This window comes from Macrobrachium nipponense, chromosome 4, assembly GCF_015104395.2.
Source record: "Macrobrachium nipponense isolate FS-2020 chromosome 4, ASM1510439v2, whole genome shotgun sequence".
Taxonomy (NCBI): Eukaryota; Metazoa; Arthropoda; class Malacostraca; order Decapoda; family Palaemonidae; genus Macrobrachium; species Macrobrachium nipponense.
The window spans coordinates 51,878,026-51,897,480 of NC_061100.1; the positions used below are offsets into that span (position 1 = coordinate 51,878,026).

Genomic DNA, 19,455 nt, shown 5'->3' on the forward strand with positions numbered 1-19,455 from the left:
AGAGAGAGAGAGAGAGAGAGGACGATCCTCTCCAGAGAATGGGTGCAGACGTGCAATATAAAGTTTCTGATTTACTTGAAAATATTTTGATCAAGTCCATAAGTTAAGAAGATCTAAAAAAAAAAAAAGAAGCTAAGAAATGTCCATAAAAACATATTTTAGGCTTTTTTTTATTAAATAAGGCTACGTTAATCTGGACAGTCATGCAAGACTTAGTGTCTTCCCAGTGAAATAATAGACAAGACTGATTCATCATAATCACTGCTTGAAAGGGACAAAAAGCAAGTTCATAAAAAGTCTGTCCTTGACAAGTCTAACTCCAAGGTCTATAGGCAATATTTCCTGCGACTTATATCACGCTGACAGCATTTAAAGTTGTGTGGTGTGTGTGTGTGTGTGTGTGTGTTTTCTTTTTTTTTTTGGGGGGGGGGGGTTGCATGTTGCATGTCATAAAGGTATACAATTCATGAAATTCTCTGAAAGCCAGACAGGAAGAAATTATCCAATTGTACAAGTGTTTAACTTTGTAGGTCAGAGGTGATGTTCAAATTGGTTGTGATAACTGCAATCGAGTTCAAACGAGCCCGAGGCTTATGTCAAAGGAAGGTGATTACCGAAATAAAGAGTATAACTGTCTCAAGCAAATATACCAGGTGTAAAACTGTTAAAATAAAGACCAATATGGGGCATTTTGAGAAGAAAAAGAATGGGGAAGAAGGGCATTATTTGTGTCACGTTTACTTTATTCATTTTTCGTTAAGATTATAAAACAGATGCTCCCGAAATTTCAAGAATTGCTTTTTAATATTAAGAGGCATAGTGTCCCCAAGCCTGCGTACGTGTGGCCAAGGATGATTTAAGGTTGCCTTACCCAATTTGGATTGACTGAAAAGACAGCTTCTACCAGTTACATCCATGTAAAAGATGACAGCTTTGTGCAAACTATAACCTACTTAGTCGACGTGAAAATGGTTTCAAATCAGGAAAAATAGGCGCAACAAGCCACAAAGGCGCAAGAGCAGCTTAATCTAACAAAATAAGACTGAATCTAAGTTCATTAACTGACTAACAAGATCTAACTAAATTGACGAAGACAGTAATCTTCCGGGAATATAATGTATGGGAATATAACTGAATATAATTAAACTGAATATAATTTTACTAAACTGTATAAATCTAACAAAATACAATGAAATTAAATCAGTCTGCTTTCGGGAATTAGCGTAGTCAGTAAGTACAAAAAAATTTACAGTTTTTAGGTGCATGCGAGGTACTTATACACGTCACTGGATATATTCTCAAAATCTCACTGCTTGAAATTTAGTACAAGTTGTGCAGCGCTTTATGTATCTAGAGAAAGGGGATTGTTTTAGTGGTGCATACTTGAAATGACTAGTTTTTCCATTGCTGGAATAGTTATGGACATTTTGTGCTGACGAAGCTTGCGCTGCTATTTCATACCTTTCTGGCATAGTCCATGAAAATGTAACCTCGCGTGGATCTGATCTTGTTTGTCCTCCACCGCCTAACAGCAGGGCAGACATAACACAGCCACTCACTCCCTGCAAACCAGTTTGTCCGCTCCGGGAGGGGCGTAGCAGGTAGGGGAACGGGAGGTTAGGGGAGACATTCACCCTCCTCCTGCAAACCTGTTTGTCCTTCCCGGGTGGTGGTGGGTGGGGAGGGGAGCGGGAGGGCAGGGGAGACAATAGCTCCGGGTTCAAGCAACAAGCTGGTAGTAATTATAATAATAATAACAATACTTTACAGAGTTGCCATGTTGCTAACAAGCGTACGCTTTATTTTATGAAAAATAAAACTTCTATATTTTCATCTTAAAACGGTAAAGGTAGGAAACCAGAATCCCTGTTACGCTTCTAGATCGGGGTAAATTAAGTGGGTTTTCTTTTGTCCCTGTGTGTGCGTGAAAAGGGTATGTCACTTTGTATATTCTTGATGCCCGTTCTGAACCGCCATTGCCGCGTTTTGATCAATTTTCTTGTGAGTTTCTGTGACAAAAAGCCGGATCCTGTTGTCGTTAATGAGGTTTCATTTCATAGATATTTAACTTCATCGCTAACACGGTGAGAATGAAGGCGGCACAGTGGGAAGAAGGGCGTTGCAACCTTCTTTGTCACCGTCCTTCTTTCTTATTTTACTTAACCCTCCATAGACAGACAAATTTATCTTTTTTTATCTTGCGTAACAGGCCCGCTTGCTCAGGTCACAAGATATATATAATACGCCGTTACATGGCGGTGTGGGGGGGCGGGGGGTTGGGGGGGAGAGGTTGGTCTCGCCGCAAAAGAATTGTGCAAAGTGAACACTTTCAATGGCGGAGTAGTCAGTTAGTCACTTTGGCGATAAAGTCCATCGCAGAAATTTGCTGTTATGGACCTGACACACCAACGGGACTTTGAAGAGAAATGAACGTTTTCATTGGAATTGCGTTTTGTTTTATATATTTTTTATCGACAGCTATATTCCCAATAGATTACATGCAGTTAAATGAACACTGCAAACCATTTTGCACAAGTGTTGAAGGCTTCTCTTTTCCAATGTGTATTCCCATATTATGAAATATCATGCGAATGTGCCTATGATGAACATCCACTTTTTTTTTATTCGTTTGTATAATGCCATTTCTGTGTTAGTATTATTATTATTTTATTATTATTATTATTATTATTATTATTGAGGCTTATGAATGTACGAATATCTAAGTTCACCTTAAATAATTTCCTTACGTTCTTTTTCCAATTCAACATCGTTGATATAGTAAAACCACCTCTTGAAGATAATGTTTGCTAGATGAAAGCGTTTCTAAAAATAACATCTATAGAAATAAATAAGAACGTTTTTTGACAAGTAAAACTTCAAGTGACGCCTTTCCCTCAATGAACTCAAACTGAAAGCTATTGTTTTCAATAATTCTATCGTTTACAGAACGCATCCAACGCGTAATATATCAACAGTGATTTATTTCAACCACTCGCTTAGGATTTAGGTTTGGAAATAAGATCTGCTTTTCAAGGCTAGTCATTCATAAAATGTTGTTTCATTGCGTCCGTCTAATTAACAGAATTCGTCAGAAATGAGCGATACTGTCCCGTCTTCCAGTTTCTTCTTTTGAAATGTAAACAAAGCCACGGAATTTCTTTGTATGCAACGTTTGCCGTTTGAACTAAAAGACAAAAGCTTTTGGAATTATGTTGTTCAACTTTGCTGATCTTCGTCGAGAGGAAACACCTGATGCACATCTTGTTCTCTGGATGGTTCCAAACAATATTTTCTTTTCAAACACACGAAATGATAATATGATGATTGGCTCAGTTTACGTGTCCAACCTCGCGGATGAAATCTTTGTTTCTGCTGAGTATTCGATGAATGCGCTGTAATATCATTATTGGAAGGCTTGAGGAAGAGAGAAATAGACATACAGACATAAATTGATCGCTTCAATGTGTTTGTGTGTGCGTGTGTGTGTGTGTGTGTGAGAGAGAGAGAGAGAGAGAGAGAGAGAGAGAGAGAGAGAGAGAGAGAGAGAATTGGTTGTAATGTTCTTGCACACTGGAACGTCTGACAGATGAAGAAAATTAGAAAGAAAAGCGGAACCGTAATATCTGTGTCTATCAAAACGATACAGTAAAAGTAATTTAGAGTGAGAGAGAGAGAGAGAGAGAGAGAGAGAGAGAGAGAGAGAGAGAGAGAGAGAGTGAGAGCTTTATTTCAGCCTTATCAAAATGACTTCCATATCTTCAAACCTAGTACATCTTTGTTTGTTGCTTTGCTTATTTTCGCGGGAACTGATATCACCGAAGTGTGATAAGGAAGAAGATGAACACCGGACACGATTCCTCGTTAATAATTGAGTTTAATTGTGCGTGTCATGGCGTGCGCTCATACTGATGTCTGTTCCAAGTACAGCTATTAAGGAAATAAACCAGGTGCATGATGGGAAGGCTGTTAGTGGTCACGATTCTAATTCTGATATTCATTAGAGCTAATGTCTGTTAAAAGATGAGGTTGGCCCTGACCTTGTGTCGAGTTGTAGTGTTACTTATAGTTTCCTGTTTTTAATGTATTATTATTATTATTATTATTATTATTATTATTATTATTATTATTATTATTATTATTATTATTATTATTATTATTATTTTGCCACATTTATGAAGTGTTTTGAAAAGTACATAGAAATTCTCCTGTTGTTTTCCACTTGACACTTACTTACTCTCGCCAAGAAATTTATGACTTTGGACTTAAGCGTACAGAATTCCCCGCATTATTTCTCGTAACTTTCAGGTATGATATGGGGCTCCAGGTCTTATTTCAAACCGAAGAAATCCCTTGAAGAAATCCCATGAGATCAGCTTGGATTTTAAAATTCTTTCCTTAGATATGCTGTCACGGATAATTTAATGTTACGGCTGTCTTTAAGAACATTGGTGCCTTCAAATCACAACTTGCGGAAGGCGCGGGGAAAATGGGACTACCGTCAACGCCATCGCGGTTATCCAACGGGATTCAACATTAAATTTATGTACGGACGTCAAATCCAATCATGTTCATATATAAATAGCCTTTCCCTTGAAAATCAGTGACGGGATCGCCTGAATATTTTTCAAACTTGAGGCAAATTTTCTTTTGTGGGGGATTCACCATTGGTGATAACTTTGGTCATGTGAGCGCCGTCGCCATTCTCTGACAATATGCAAGGGTTTAAAATGGAAAGGACATGGGTCACTGTTAACATCCTCTCTCTCTCTCTCTCTCTCTCTCTCTCTCTCTCAAGCGTTACAGTGATTTATACATTATAGCTACTCTCTCTCTCTCTCTCTCTCTCTCTCAAGCGTTACAGTAATTTATAATTTACAGCTACTCTCTCTTCTCTCTCTCTCTCTCTCTCTCTCTCTCTCTCTCTACTCGTTTAATAGGGAAATGTCTGATAATTCAGATGATATTGCTCACAAACCGTCGATTCAATATTGATTCTTACCATTTCGAAACGAAAAGATTCGGCTCTTTTGAATAAAGAATCTCAATCTTCTTTTTCTTTCGGGAAAAACTCTCAAAGCAGCCCTAAAAGATGTCTAGATTTATTCGTGACAAGTCTCATACAGGCCGGAGATTTATAGTGCAAGAAGTAAAAAAAAAAAAAAAAAAATAACGTAAACTTCGGAAACGGACCAAGTAAAATGTCTACTTTTTGCTGCTGATGTTTCCTTCTTTCTAATTCCTTTTTCTGATTCTCCTTGTCTTCTTCTTCTTCTTCTTCTTCTTCTTTAACAGATGATAATCTGGGGTCAGGTCTGGCTGCAGGAGCTTTAACGTTATCCGCTTTATCTTATCACATTTAGCATTTGCATTATCCACCAACACTAAATAGTCTCGCCAGATTTCTCCCGCTATCGCCGGCGATTCACTGTTATCATCTTTGCAGTGCGCTTCTTCCATTGTTCTCTGACGCATTTCCTGACCCTGACATTGCCCGACCGCTCCGAAGAATAAAGATTCCTTTCTCTCTCTCTCTCTCTTGCTTCCTCTCTTTCTTTCTCCCTTTCTTTTTTCGTAGCAGAAGAAATGGAATGATTCGGTCGTGTTTTAGAACGATTTGCTGCGCTCCTTTCTTCGTGCAGTTGTTAAAAGGGATGGTAGTAGTGTCAGTCGCGGTAGAAGTCGCCTTTGCAGTAGTCGTGATTGTAAGCGTGATCTGTCATCATTATTTTGGGTATGACTATTGTTTTATTGATGACAATGACGTTGATGGCAAATGTCTAGGTTGCTGTGTTGATGTAACCGTTTTGTGTCACTACCTCTGAAATATCACCTCGAGTAAGACACTTACATGAAGGAGTAATTGCAAAAACTGACCAATTTTGTAGCGAGGCAAAAATAACACTGACCAATTTTGTAGCGAGGCAAAAATAACACTGCGTGTTCTCATTAGGAAAAATAAGATTTTCCTTTATAAGAAATGACATCAGCTAGCATTTCCTTTCAGGAAAGCTCTAACATCTGGACATTTCTATTCTGGAGAAATGATTTCAACCGCCCTTTCCTGTTCGGGAGAAATAGTAGCGTCTCGAAATTATGACATCTGACATTCAGGATAAAAAAAAAAAAAAAAAAAAAAAAAAAAAAAACTGTGACAACTGACAGTTTCCACTGTTAATAAATCACAGCTGCATCCTTCCAACGGAGAGAAATTGCACGTTTCTATAAAGGAGAAATATCAACTGAAATTTCATTAGAAAGACTAATAACTGCATGCTTTCAGTGGGAAGAAATAACACCTGTATTTTCATTGGGAAAAAATTGAAATAACTGAGCACTTTCAGTAGGAAAAAAATAACAATTATGTTTTCATTAAGAAGAAATAACTACCGGACATTTTCAGTAAGAAGAAATATCAACTCAGTATTTTCATTAGAGAAAAATAACAACTGTATACTTGAATTAGGGAGTTAAAAATAATGTATACTTTCAGTAAAAAGAAATAACGACAGAGTATTTTCAGTGGAAATAAATAAATACTGTGTGTTTTCATTAGGAAGAAATTGCAACAACTGTGGGTTTTCCTTAGAAAGAAATTGCAACTGCTGTGTATTTTCATTTGGAATAAATTGTAACAACTGTGCATTTTCGTTTGGAAAAAATTGTCTCAACTGTGTATTTTCATTTGGTATAAATCGTAAAAGTCTGTGCATTTTCATTTGGAATAAATTGTAACAACTATGCATTTTAATTCTGAATAAATTATAACAATTGTGTATTTATATTTTCAATGGATTGTAATAACTATGCATTTTTATTTGAAATAAATTGTAACAACTGTGTATTTTCATTTGGAATACTCATAACAACTGTGTATTTTCATTGGGTATAAATCGTAACTTCTGTGCGTTTCCGTTTGGAATAAATTGTAACAACTGTGTATTTTCATTTTGAATAAACTGTAACAACTGTGTGTTTTCATTTGGAAGAAATTGTAACAACTGTGTATTTTCATTAGGAAGAAATTGTAACAACTGTGTATTTTCATTTGGAAGAAATTGTAACAACTGTGTATTTTCATTCTGAATAAATTATAACAACTGTGTATTTACATTTTCAACTAATTGTAACATCTGTGTATTTTTATTTGGAAGAAATTTTAACAACTGTGTTTTTACATTTGGAAGAAATTATAACAACTGTATTTTCATTCGGAATAAATTGTAACAACTGTGTATTGTCTTTTGGAATTAATTGTAACAACTGTGTATTTTCATTTGGAAGAAATTGTAACAACTGTGTATTTTCATTAGGAAGAAATTGTAACAACTGTGTATTTTCATTTGGAAGAAATTGTAATAACTGTTCACTTTCACTAGGAAGATATTGTAACAACTAGGCATCTCAAGTATGGAAAAGTTGCAACATAAGTGAGACATTGCATGTTTTTCGGCGTTAGTGCAAAGCCTCCAATATTAACGACTACAGTGCCTCAAATAAGCTGGCACTTGCACTCTTTCCATATAGCAGCCTTCAGAGCGGGGAGTTGTGCAAGGATCGTTCTTCAAAGCACAATCCTTCGTGGGACTTCGCTGATTGTTTCGGCAAATTTCTTTCGCTTATCCATTTGTTTATTCGTCAGTTTCGTACATTTATTTGGGAATAGTTAGACTACTTCCAGTTCGGGTTTTGTTGCGAGATATACCTGAAGTAACCTGATAAGCTTCCACGGAATGCAGTGCTTATAAACAACATAAGAAAAGATAAATAAAACCGGGTGCAAGTGGATATAGATGGCATCAAAATAACAATAGTTCAGTAGTTAACTAATCAAGTGAATAAATAAATAAAAGTGAACTTGAATGGTTCCCCTTAGACAGACATGGCATTGGGCAGGGTGTGACAATATTGGTTATATGGTCGCACTTCGACTTTGTTTTGTTTCACTAATGGGACAACGGGGAGTAGATAGTGAGTGCTCTCATCTAGCCAGACTATCAGCATCCCTCCGGGATTTGCTGAGCAAGCATTATATTATTCTAATCAATTAACGGCATCAAAGTCTGTTTTATCATTAAAATGTAAACAATAGTTGCTAATCAGTAAGTATCTTTATTATTATTCCAAATGAACCAACACTGAATGGCAATGGGTTACCAAGCAAGCTTACTGAGATGAGATGACGCGTATCTGAAACGAGAGAAAACGGAGAGAAGGAAGGAACGGATTCATTTATCAGATGATGCAAAGGAATGATTATAAACTCAGAGATGAACGACGAATGGCGCGATGAGATCAAAGGAACATAAAAACGCCAGATGTATTCCACGGACGCCTCAGAATCTGTCAGTTAATTATCTTTCTTCGACGGCAACATCTGACCTTTTTATCTCTCGATTTGATTTCTTTTTTTAATTTTCCGCTTAATAATTTCGACTTTTTCCTCCCTCCCCTGATCTGCGCTAAGGAAAAGAAGTCAAAGAATATATGAATGTATTTAATTATTGTTTCCGTCAGAATGAATTAATAGGAGATTTTTGAGAAAGGAGATCGGAGCATGTTTTCAGCGAACCGAAAAAAGTGACGGCGCAGCTTAAACGCCATTTGCATAAATCATTCGGGAGAACAGTTTCATTCGATCAAAATAGTCACTGGCAATCTCGCCGGCTTTGCTTGCTTCCTCCTGCCTGCAGGAGCACTTGCCCTCCCTAGGACATGCACGTATAGGTATAATATATATATATATATATATATAATATAGATAATATATATATATATATATATATACATATTATATATATATATATAGATATATATATATATATATTTTATATATATATATACTCATGCAATACTAACAAATACGCACACATAGTGTGTGCGCTTATACACACACACACACACACACACACACACACACATATATATATATATATATATATATATATATATATACTATATATATACATAGATATATATATATATACATACATATAGGACACACACACACACATATATATATGTATATATATACTACATATATATATATATATATATATATATGTGTGTTGTGTGTGTGTGTGTGTGCGCGCACACACATATGTGTGCGTATTTGTTAGTATTACACGAATAAAGTTTTCGAAGGTTACTAAACAGGTGGGTCATCCTCCTACAGCATTAAAAGGTGAATATGTCGGTGATCATAGTTTCTTTTTTTTTTCCTTCTAAGCCATCCTTGTAAATGAAACGAGTTTATGTGGTAAAAAGAAAGAGCATATGTATAAAGATACATACTATGTGTGCGCATACGTATTTTTGTACAATTAAGCTATTTCCCTTAATATGGAGTGGCTTCTATGAAACTGGATTTTTATAAGTAAATACATGGAACGTTCCTGCGAAACTCACGCCTCAGCTATTTGGTGACTTTCACATCACATTCCCAACTCTCTTTCTCCCTTTCTTTCTTTGATATTCAGCTGGAACCCTTATGGACAGAGTCAACAGACTTGGTACTATATAAACCCACGAGGATCCAAAGGGAAATCGGCCTGCGAGGGAAGACAAGTTAAAGGAAAGGGTGATTAATAAATGGACGCGGAGAATCGCAAATAAAACCTACACGCCTGAATTCAGGAGGTTTTAGCAGAACGCAGGAATGAATTTACCTCTCGCTCATATAATTTGAGATCAGAAGACTCCACAACGGCGCTATGCAAACTATTCCACATTTTATTTGTCTCTAAGATAAGACGCCTAGCAAACTGAATTGTATGAAACCTGATGCTAGAAAACGAGACACAATTTGCAGCAACAGCCTGTCTAGTTTTGCAAGCGAAAACAGCCAGGTCAGGTAGAGATGAGTGCAGAGGGATGAAAATCTTGTTTTGGATAGATTTCTCTGCTATCAATGGGACATTTTCTCCCTCAACGGATCCAGAACCTTTCAGCAGGTGCTCCCATGCTTTGGGCTATATTGTAACTGAAAGCCAAACCATTACCTTCTCTTTGGGTAAAGAATTCCTACGGCTTACCATCAACGAGGTTAAGCGCTCAGGAATATAATATATATATATATATATATATATATATATATATATATATTATATATATATGTATATGTGTATATTTATATATATATATATAAAGTAATATATATATATATATATATATATATATATTGTGACAAAGTGCCAAGTATCTGGTTACTACACTTACCAATCATTAATTGTTACCGCACAACAGCCAGACACCTGAACCTTCATCACAGGTAATAAACGACTGAATACTCTGAAAGCAACAGTGATCCCTTAAACAACTTACCAGTATTGCAGAAAATCAGGCTAAGTTCATCAAACAGGTGTGAGGTAATCTTACGTGTAATCAAATTAATTAAAGGGCATCACTCCATCAACAACTTTAAAAGTCTAAGTATTTCCATGATTTCAGAAGTCTAAGTACTTCCCTGGTTCTAACTCACTTCTAGTAAATTGAAGGAAAACAGCTCAATTACCACCTTATGTTTCTACCTAAGTATAATCATATACATACTGGTGAAAAAGAAAACACTTATAAAAATTTTAAAAACAAAAATTTATTATCAAACTCAAAATTTATCAGGGAAATGTACTGTTACTTGAAAACAAAGCAAAGTTTAATTAATTCTTGAATTAAATTAAGTAAAATTAAATCAAAATTAATATATTACAAAATTCAAGAAAATTAATTAATTCAATCAAAATTCAAAAGTGTTAGGTAATCATTAAAATTTGGGAAATTAATTCACAAGTGCTAAACAACACTAAAACTTGAAAAGTATTCTAAGTAAATGCAAATTAATTCACAAGTGTTAAAATCAATTAAATGTGCAATGATTAATTATTGAAAATAACTAAGTTAATTAAATTGTGAATGCAAATGAAAACACAGAAAAACATGGAAAATATCAAAATTGTAAAAAGCACCAATCACACAAAATATAAAGTAAAAACACTCACTTCAATAAGAAAAAATGGAAAAATGCACAAAAATCACTTCAGCAAGAAAAATGGATAAACACAAAAAAATCACCTCAGATGAAACAAACACAAAACACAAAAATTTGCAATGTGTAAAAATTTAAACTTGTTTCATGAAACCACTGTAACTATTAGTTGCAACTAATAAACATATAATTAAACTTTACGTTGGTACCAATTTTCTTTCTGCTGCTGCTCACTCCAAAAATTTCACCAATTCCCAATATTTCACAAAAGAAAAGGTGCCGTTACACATTTGTATAATGTTTGTTCAGATTCCACAAAAAATACAAAATAATACTAAATAACTCTAAGAAATACGAAATCTAAAAGTTACGAGTGACCAATTTACGTTACGTTAATATGAAATCAAAAGTGGCGTGCGAGAGAGAGAGAGAGAGAGAGAGAGAAGAGAGAGAGAGAGAGAGAGATCTAAACGCCAGGAATTCAAAGTCTGTAATCAATGCTTTTGCTCTTTCCTTGTATGGGCAACTTCAAGAGACTGACAGGCTCAAAACGTTTTGGACACGCGAAAGATGGTGCAATCCTTCTAGAAGCTTCTAATATGATGTAACTTTACAGAAAAATTGTTAAATATTCACGTGGTTATCGACAAAAAAGTACGCGTCTGAAACCAGTCATGTACGTAGTATGCTCTCTACATTTTCCAAACAGAAGTCCCTTATCAAATGTGTTGACAGGCTTCCAAAAGAGCACGGAGATCTTGAGTTCCTCTAATCTGAGGTGTTGACATATTATGGAAACAATTTCTATCTTGGAACAGGTAAAGTTAATCTCTCTCTCTCTTTTCACATTCTACGTTATATACTCTTTTAAATTATGTTATGTGAAATCTGAACATACATTTTTAGACATTCTATAACTCTAAACTAAATAAGGAATCTGAAAATTTTGCAAAACTCTTGTATATAACATTTCATACAATCAAAGAGAAGATATATGTGTTATTAAAGTAGCAGCATATATATATATATATATATATATATATATATATATACGTATAATATATATATATATATATATATATATATATATATATATATATATATATATATAACGGGATCCCCGGGTAGGATAGCATGTGCTCGTGTAAACATTTACTCATCCTAACTCTGAACGGCCAAATTTTAGAGGAAATCAACATGTAATTATTTTTCCGATTATATATCATAAAAAATGAAATAAAAAAATGTTTTTTGATAATACAATCTCTTATTCTTTTTCATATAACACTAAAAACGATTTAGGATCATATTGAAGCGGCTGAATTCTAATCCAGTTTGAGATCACTTCTTGAAGTTTTGTTGTATTGTGAGCCTATCTATATAGCAACCTTCGTGCAGGTCGACTTTCGAGGCTCATTTCCAGAAGAAATGACGACTTCGACCTAGTAAATACAACTCACGCATGCGCGGACGCACCACAAATACACACAATCACAGATATATCATATATATATATACATAACATATATATAATATATATATATATATATATATATATATATATACATATATGTAGATATATATATATATATATATATATATATATATATATATATATAGAGAGAGAGAGAGAGAGAAGAGAGAGAGAGAGAGAGAGATTGCTACGGAGACTGGACAAAAACTGGAAATTTTTTTCAACTACTATTACACGCACATATATATAGACTCTACTGGTAATTTTACTATATATATATATATATATATATATATATATATATATATATATATATACACACATATATATATATATATATATATATATATATATATATATATATATATATATATATATATATATATATAAGATAGTAATTATGACAATGGCCTCTTAATTACTGGAGTTTTTGACACTTTTGGATACACTAGTCACTACTGAGATTATTTAAGCAACCTCGTAATTGCTTCGCGACATTTTGTGATAGTTCAACGTGGAATTGATAATTAGTATACTTTTTTGTCATAAACAAAGATAAGAAGTTGAATAGACGTTATATTTTGTACAGTAGATAGAACGATAACGTCATTACGTGTACTCGCTTGAAAAGTATATCATTATAATATGTAAACATTATTTTTTTACCTTTTTCTTATCGTGCACCGTCTTGTTTACGATGGAGGTTGGAGAGAAATTTCCAGCCAGCGCGAAACTAGATTACGGGAAGAGTAGTAACGAGTGAAGGGAGAAGGATGGAGAGAGAGAGAGAGAGAGAGAGAGAGAGAGAGATCTACTGGTCTGGTATGGTGATAAGGCTTCATCTGTGAAAAGTTCTACTTTTCCATTTCTTCCATTTTGGCTGAAATCAGTTCCTTCATGCAACCGACATTTTGTTTTGATGTCACCCACCCATCCTCATCGCTTTCTTTTCTGCTGAGCCAGGAGAGCGGCTTTGGGAAGACATCTAGAACGAGAAAGGGTCCTTTACCTTGTTGTTCACTGACGACACACTTCAAACGCAAGAAAATTGCTACTCTATTGCAACCCTTATTTGACTGTGTTTTGCTCATTCAACATTTTCTTCGTGCATTCGCTTTTCGCACCAACACTTAAATTAGTGATTCTTTTTCAATCTTAATAAGCAGCATCGATCATCAATTGTATTTTTTTTTTATTTCAGTTGGTGAGAATATCATAGTTGATGAACAGACCTTTTATTTTGTATGAATGGAAGTATTCTACGCTAGGGCTCATCTGTAATTCAGTTACTAAGGGCAAATAAATACTTGCATGGACTTGTTTTGTTCCTACATGAGTCATTGTCTGCTAGATGAAACGACTCCTTCTGAAACCACCCATACAAACCATCTCTCGCTCTCTATCTGTATGCTTATTCATGTTATATATAAAACATATTTATATAAACACACACACACACACACACACACACACACACACACACACATATATATATATATATATATATATATATATATATATAAATGTGTGTGTCTGTATGCATTCATATGTATAAAGAGTAATGCTTTATATATGTACGCAAGCTATCCGTCCATGTAAGCAAAGCAACGCACATGCATTTTTAGAGAATTAGATAATGTGTCTGCAGCTCAGGCGAGAGAACACAGCTGCTTTGTTTATTTGCAGCGTCATAGTAAAGTGCTTTCATTTACAGACGTAAACAGCCGCCATTCGAAACCAAACCAGCACGGGCTGCCATTTTGATAAGGTAAAGTCGCCTTTACATTATGGTCTCGCAAATGATGATTTTCAAACCCCTCATCCCACACCCCAACCCCCTCACCCTCAAAAAAAAAAAAAAAAAAAAAAAAAAAAAAATCGGATTTGCATCGTAATGAATTCGCAATGAAGGCCTATTAGCATGTGTTTTGACTCGATTCTAAACACATGCTGTTTTACGTGTCACGTCTGTTATCTGATGTGGACGCTGACGAGGTGGGCGAGATATGTCTAATTATGAGATGAATCCATAATGTATGGGGCTGGACACAGCAGTCGGGAGAAAATGTGTGTTTCAGGGCAGACTTTCGTTTGCCGGGAGTGATTGACGTCCCAATGACCCGCTTGCGAGGTAGATTATTTGCTATTAACGCGTTTTCCGCAAATGAGTCGGCATTACGCCCTAATGGAAGGTCTTTTTTGAAATCGGTGATCATAGCGTGTTCAGCTTGATGCCGCCCATTACCTAGACCTTAGTTTTTAAACAAATGTTACGGGATTACAATACGGCTGGTGTCAACAGCGGCTCGGCTATTTTTGTTAATGCAATGTCATTTATTTTTGAGATGGGTAACTTAGGTTTTTGTTTCAAATTCCAATATTATAAATGTGTCACTTATTCTTTGTTAAAGATGTTGGAGTTTCTTGATTTGGTTCTATTCGTTAAGTTAGCGTTACAAGGGATTGTCAGGTCGCAAGTTGCATGGGAGAATTCAATAATCCTCGTTGACGCACCACCATTTTGCCAACTTTTATCATACACATGAATAACACGACTACAATAATAATCATAAAAAAATAAAAAAAAAATGCAACGGAAAATGAGTTACTCGATACGTATATAACGAATGAGATCAAGTTGATAGTCTTCTGTGTTAGAGGACAGAGTAGCAGAGCATTAAAAGAATGTTCTCACAGTTCGGGAGCGTTAGCCGAGAGAAATAGTTAAAACAATTGAAAATGCCTTTGCCCTCTAACAAAGCACAGTTATGCAGCCAAAGTTAATAAGTTCATATGGGCCTCGATTTGCTTCTTTCCTCTTACTCTAGTTGAGATTATCGTAGCCTCACGACTTTCGTGGGTGCCTGACGTACGAGAATTGCAGGACGCGTGCGCGATGGATTTTCGATCAATTTTTGGAGATCTATAGTAATCAAGGAAGATGATTAGTTGATACGTTGCGTTTTAGATGAAGAAATAGCCTTCAGTAATTGATTCTCGAACCGCCGCTATATTTAAAAGTCTCGGGTACAACACTTTATCCCGCAGGCTGGCATTCGATTCGGGAACAGCTGGCAATGGCAGTGTGTCTCCGACGAGAGAAAGGTTCTGTGTTACGTGTGGTTACCGGTGAACTGTTTGTTGCGCTCGGTAACTTTTCTTCACTGTTTATGGCAAGTGAATTTAAAGAGAAAGTCGGCATTTCTTTACTCTTATGTATCCGGTTTATCAAATCGAAGGAAGTGATGCGTTAATCGTTACTAGAGTGTTTAGTGAATAACGTAAGGTGAACAGTTTTGAATAGTTTGCCCGGGAGCCTAAGGGGGAAAAAAATTAGTGTTACAGGTACGCCGGGATTCTTTCTACTGATTTGCCGAAGACGACACCAATCTTTCTGGAATTAAAGTGTGACATCTGACTCACGTTGATAAGGTTTGTACATTTGAGAGATCAACTGTTTTTATGTGAAGATAAGTTATGTTATTCTTTGCAAATTAAAATATCAGGCAGCTCCATGTAGTTTAGCCTACACATGAAGACTAACCTTATATGTAAAATCTGATTTTGTCAATTTTGGGCATTTCGTTCCCTGGAAATTTTTGTTATTACTTTATTACTTTGTCTTTTGAAATAGTTTGTTGCAAGGTTTTGTTTACATTGTTACTATTGAAATATTTCTGAATGCAAAAGCGTAGCTTAGCATTTTTACATTTTTTTTTCGAAGGCTTAAACCCAACCCATCCTAGCCTGGGAATATAGGGTAGCTAGGTTATACGATTTGTTTACATTCGTATAATAAAAGGACGTGATCATTACATGGTGGCTGTGTTAAGCAATAGTACTGTTATCACCTTGTTTCGCCCTTGCGCGTTAAGATCTATATTACAAAATTGTACGACGTACAAGTGTTGTCTGTCAACTGATTTCAAAAATATTAGCCTACGATTGAATAGGCCTAGAAATGTTAAAAGAACCCACTCGAGGATTTCGATTCCTCTGAAACAGCCTTCTGTTAAATACCAAAGGGCTTCCTTACACAGCAGTTATTAGTAATGTACCTTCCAGTCATGCTGTGCTTGAAAATCGATGCAAGTCTCGGACCATGTGCTTGACATATTTTTGTGAGTACGTTTCCAGGTGCCATAACATTTCTGGAGGTGGAGGGTGCTCGCGTGTTGCTGCTATCCGTCAGCCTATTTCTGTTGCTACTCAAGATATTTGTTTTTGTCCTTTGATATTTGCTCTTTTTATCCCGTTTATTTTGCTCTATGATTTTCGTGAGGCGTTATTGTCAGTCCTGTTGTGATTAAAGTGTAAATTTAAAGTTTCTTCAAGATGGGTGATTTAGACTTTAATAGAAAGGTAATTTTGTAATTTTTTTAGACTTCATTGTGAACGATGTCGTTTGGGCTGAATGAAGTTCATGAAACAAATTTACGTATATGCTCCATGTGTCAGGAGTTTCTTTTTGTTCTGTTTCTGGTCTTACATCAACTTTGATGCAATAAACACTGTGAAAGCCTGCTTAGCTCATAATGTAGATTGGTTAGTGTGTGCTAGGACTTCTAGATGGATGCAATTTGGATAATTATGACTAGGAGGTTCTTGCTACGATACAGCCAAATGTTATGTTTCTAAGTACGTTAACCTTTGGCAGCAATACAATTTTTATTGGTGCACTCGAAGAATGTATTTCTTAACCAAAGCGAAAACAGGATACCTGCTCCGTGCTCAGGTGGTGTTGCTGTGAATGTCAGAGCGTATTTACTCAGAATTAACATTACTTACCACAAGGTAGTGAGCATCAGGTTAGCGGATGCTATACCGTTCACCGTTATTTTGTGGAGGACCCTTGGCTGTGGTGTTGAATAGAATGCGAAGTGGGGGCCTTTACAACAAATTTAGGCCAACGCAGAGTATTTTGACAGACAGTAACGACCTATTAAGCAAAGTTGAAGAGAAAACTTGGACGCCTTTCATTCCAGTTATTCCTGGCTGAATCCAGTTTGCAGGTTTTGAATATTCATCTAGTTGGATACTCTATTTCTGTTTTGTTTACTTTTATATGTTCAATAGGTATATTGAATGAACACCAGTAGTTTCTAACCACTTGAACTCAAAATGGTCGTACAAGCACAAGCGTCCACGTGGACTAGCTGTATTATTAGCCATATCTCTCTCTCTGTCCACTTTCTTACTTATGCTTCGGGGCTGGAATAGGAAATGATAGTTTCCTACACAGTCGGTCGTCCCATTAAAAAACGCATTCAACATCATGGCGTATTTAGAGGCTGTCATTCAAGTTGGCCCATTTTATTGGTCGGTTTGATATATAGTATTTTTGAATATTTGACTCTTCCTTGACATGCTTGTTTTTGAAAGTGTGACGCCATTTCTTTTCGATGTCTTCAGGTTTTCGTAACCTCTTAAAGATGTAGTCTTACATATTAAAGGTATTTTTTGGAATAAATGGCCGGCATTTCTTTGGAGGTATCACGTGAGCATTATATTCTGCATCGTTCTATTTTAGGCCTAGACAACCATAACGCTCCCCATTGTTGAAACGTTCAGCTGTAGGTCAGTAATTTGAGCATAGGCGGGTCACTCGTCCAGGGCTAAATCCCGCGAATTCTTCTAACTCGTTGATACTCGCCGATGGACTCCATGCTCCAGGCCCTAAATCCTGACTTCCAGAGGGCGCTCACAGCAGGATTTAAAACTTACTGCTGTAGGGACATATCCTCATTTTCTGTGCAATACATTTCCTGGTAAATTGTCAGGCCATTTTGTCTGATAATTTGTCTGCGCTTGGCTTTTTCATTATTGTCCCTGCTATAGCTTAAGGAGGACATTTTTATAACTATTGTATATATAGTTCATAAAATAGTTTGTTAGTAGCCCCACTATTCTCTTGGGCAATTTCAAGTTCATTCTATTTTCTATTCACCCATATCTACTTATTGAATCTTTGTAATTCGTACTTTGCTATGTAAAAAGAAAGAAGAAGAAGAAAAAAAGGTGGTAGTGCCGTCACTATTAAGGGTTGCACTCTCAGTCACTTTGGACTCAAACGTATTAAATCGGAAAATTTCGAGTTTGTTAGCTGCACCTTTTACTGTACCTCCTTTCATATTCTCCTTCTTCATCTTACTTTCCACCCTCTCCTAACACTTGATTCATAGTGTAACTGCGAGGTTTTCCTCCTGTTACACCTTTCAAACCTTTTATTTACTACCCATTTCGGTTTCAGCGCTGAATGACGTTATAGGTCCCAGTGCTTGGCATTTGGCCTAAATTCTATATATATTCAACTCAACTATAGCATACAGAAACTGCAAATACAAGAGTAAAGATATATTATTAGGGTAGTAGGATATTGGCATTGAATACAGTGCCATTGTGTTTCATCGAACAAAAAGGATTTCAACATTTTATAGGAATTTAAAGATGAGTAATGAACGCATATAATCCCACAGCTATCCTTTGCAGCGCGCAATAAGTGTAGATTCCCTGTTCTAAATTAGTTTGAAAAAATGTTTCTCAGTCCGCTGGAGATCACTAGATTTGGTAACAAACATGGACATCAAACAGCAGCGTTGTGTTTTTTTTATTTGTCCATTTTTAATTGGACGATGAACCGATTGTTCGTGAAATTGGTTAGATTTATATTATTATAGTATGTGTTGCCTTATGGAAAATCGAATCTATATTTTAATCAACCCATTTTTTTGGCTGCCATAATTTGCTGATGTGCTTGATCGTTAAGTAGAGCATTAGGAATGGAATGGAATATAGAGTTTAGGCCAAAGGTCAAGCACCGGGACCGATGAGGTCATTCAACACTGGAAAGGAAATTGACAGTAGGTAGGTTTGAAAGGTCTAACATGAGGAAAACTTCGCAGTTGCACTACGAAATAATTGTTTGGAGAAGGTGGATAGCAGGAAGAGAGGTAATATAAATGGAGGTGCAGTAATAGGAACGATAGGGGTTGCAGCTAGG

General features: G+C 35.8%; 1 protein-coding gene across 5 annotated transcripts in view; it reads left to right on the plus strand.

The window, feature by feature from the left end:
• The first annotated feature begins 15,520 nt into the window (after positions 1-15,520).
• The window catches only part of LOC135210928 (fat-like cadherin-related tumor suppressor homolog), a 736,096-nt gene continuing 732,161 nt past the window's right edge, over positions 15,521-19,455 (plus strand). For 3 of the 5 annotated variants that reach the window (XM_064243897.1, XM_064243900.1, XM_064243901.1), the window contains exon 1: positions 15,521-15,887. The gene's annotated coding sequence lies outside the window, so the exon portion shown is untranslated. The remainder of the gene's footprint in view (positions 15,888-19,455) is intronic. The other 2 variants (XM_064243898.1, XM_064243899.1) reach the window with 1 other exon arrangement.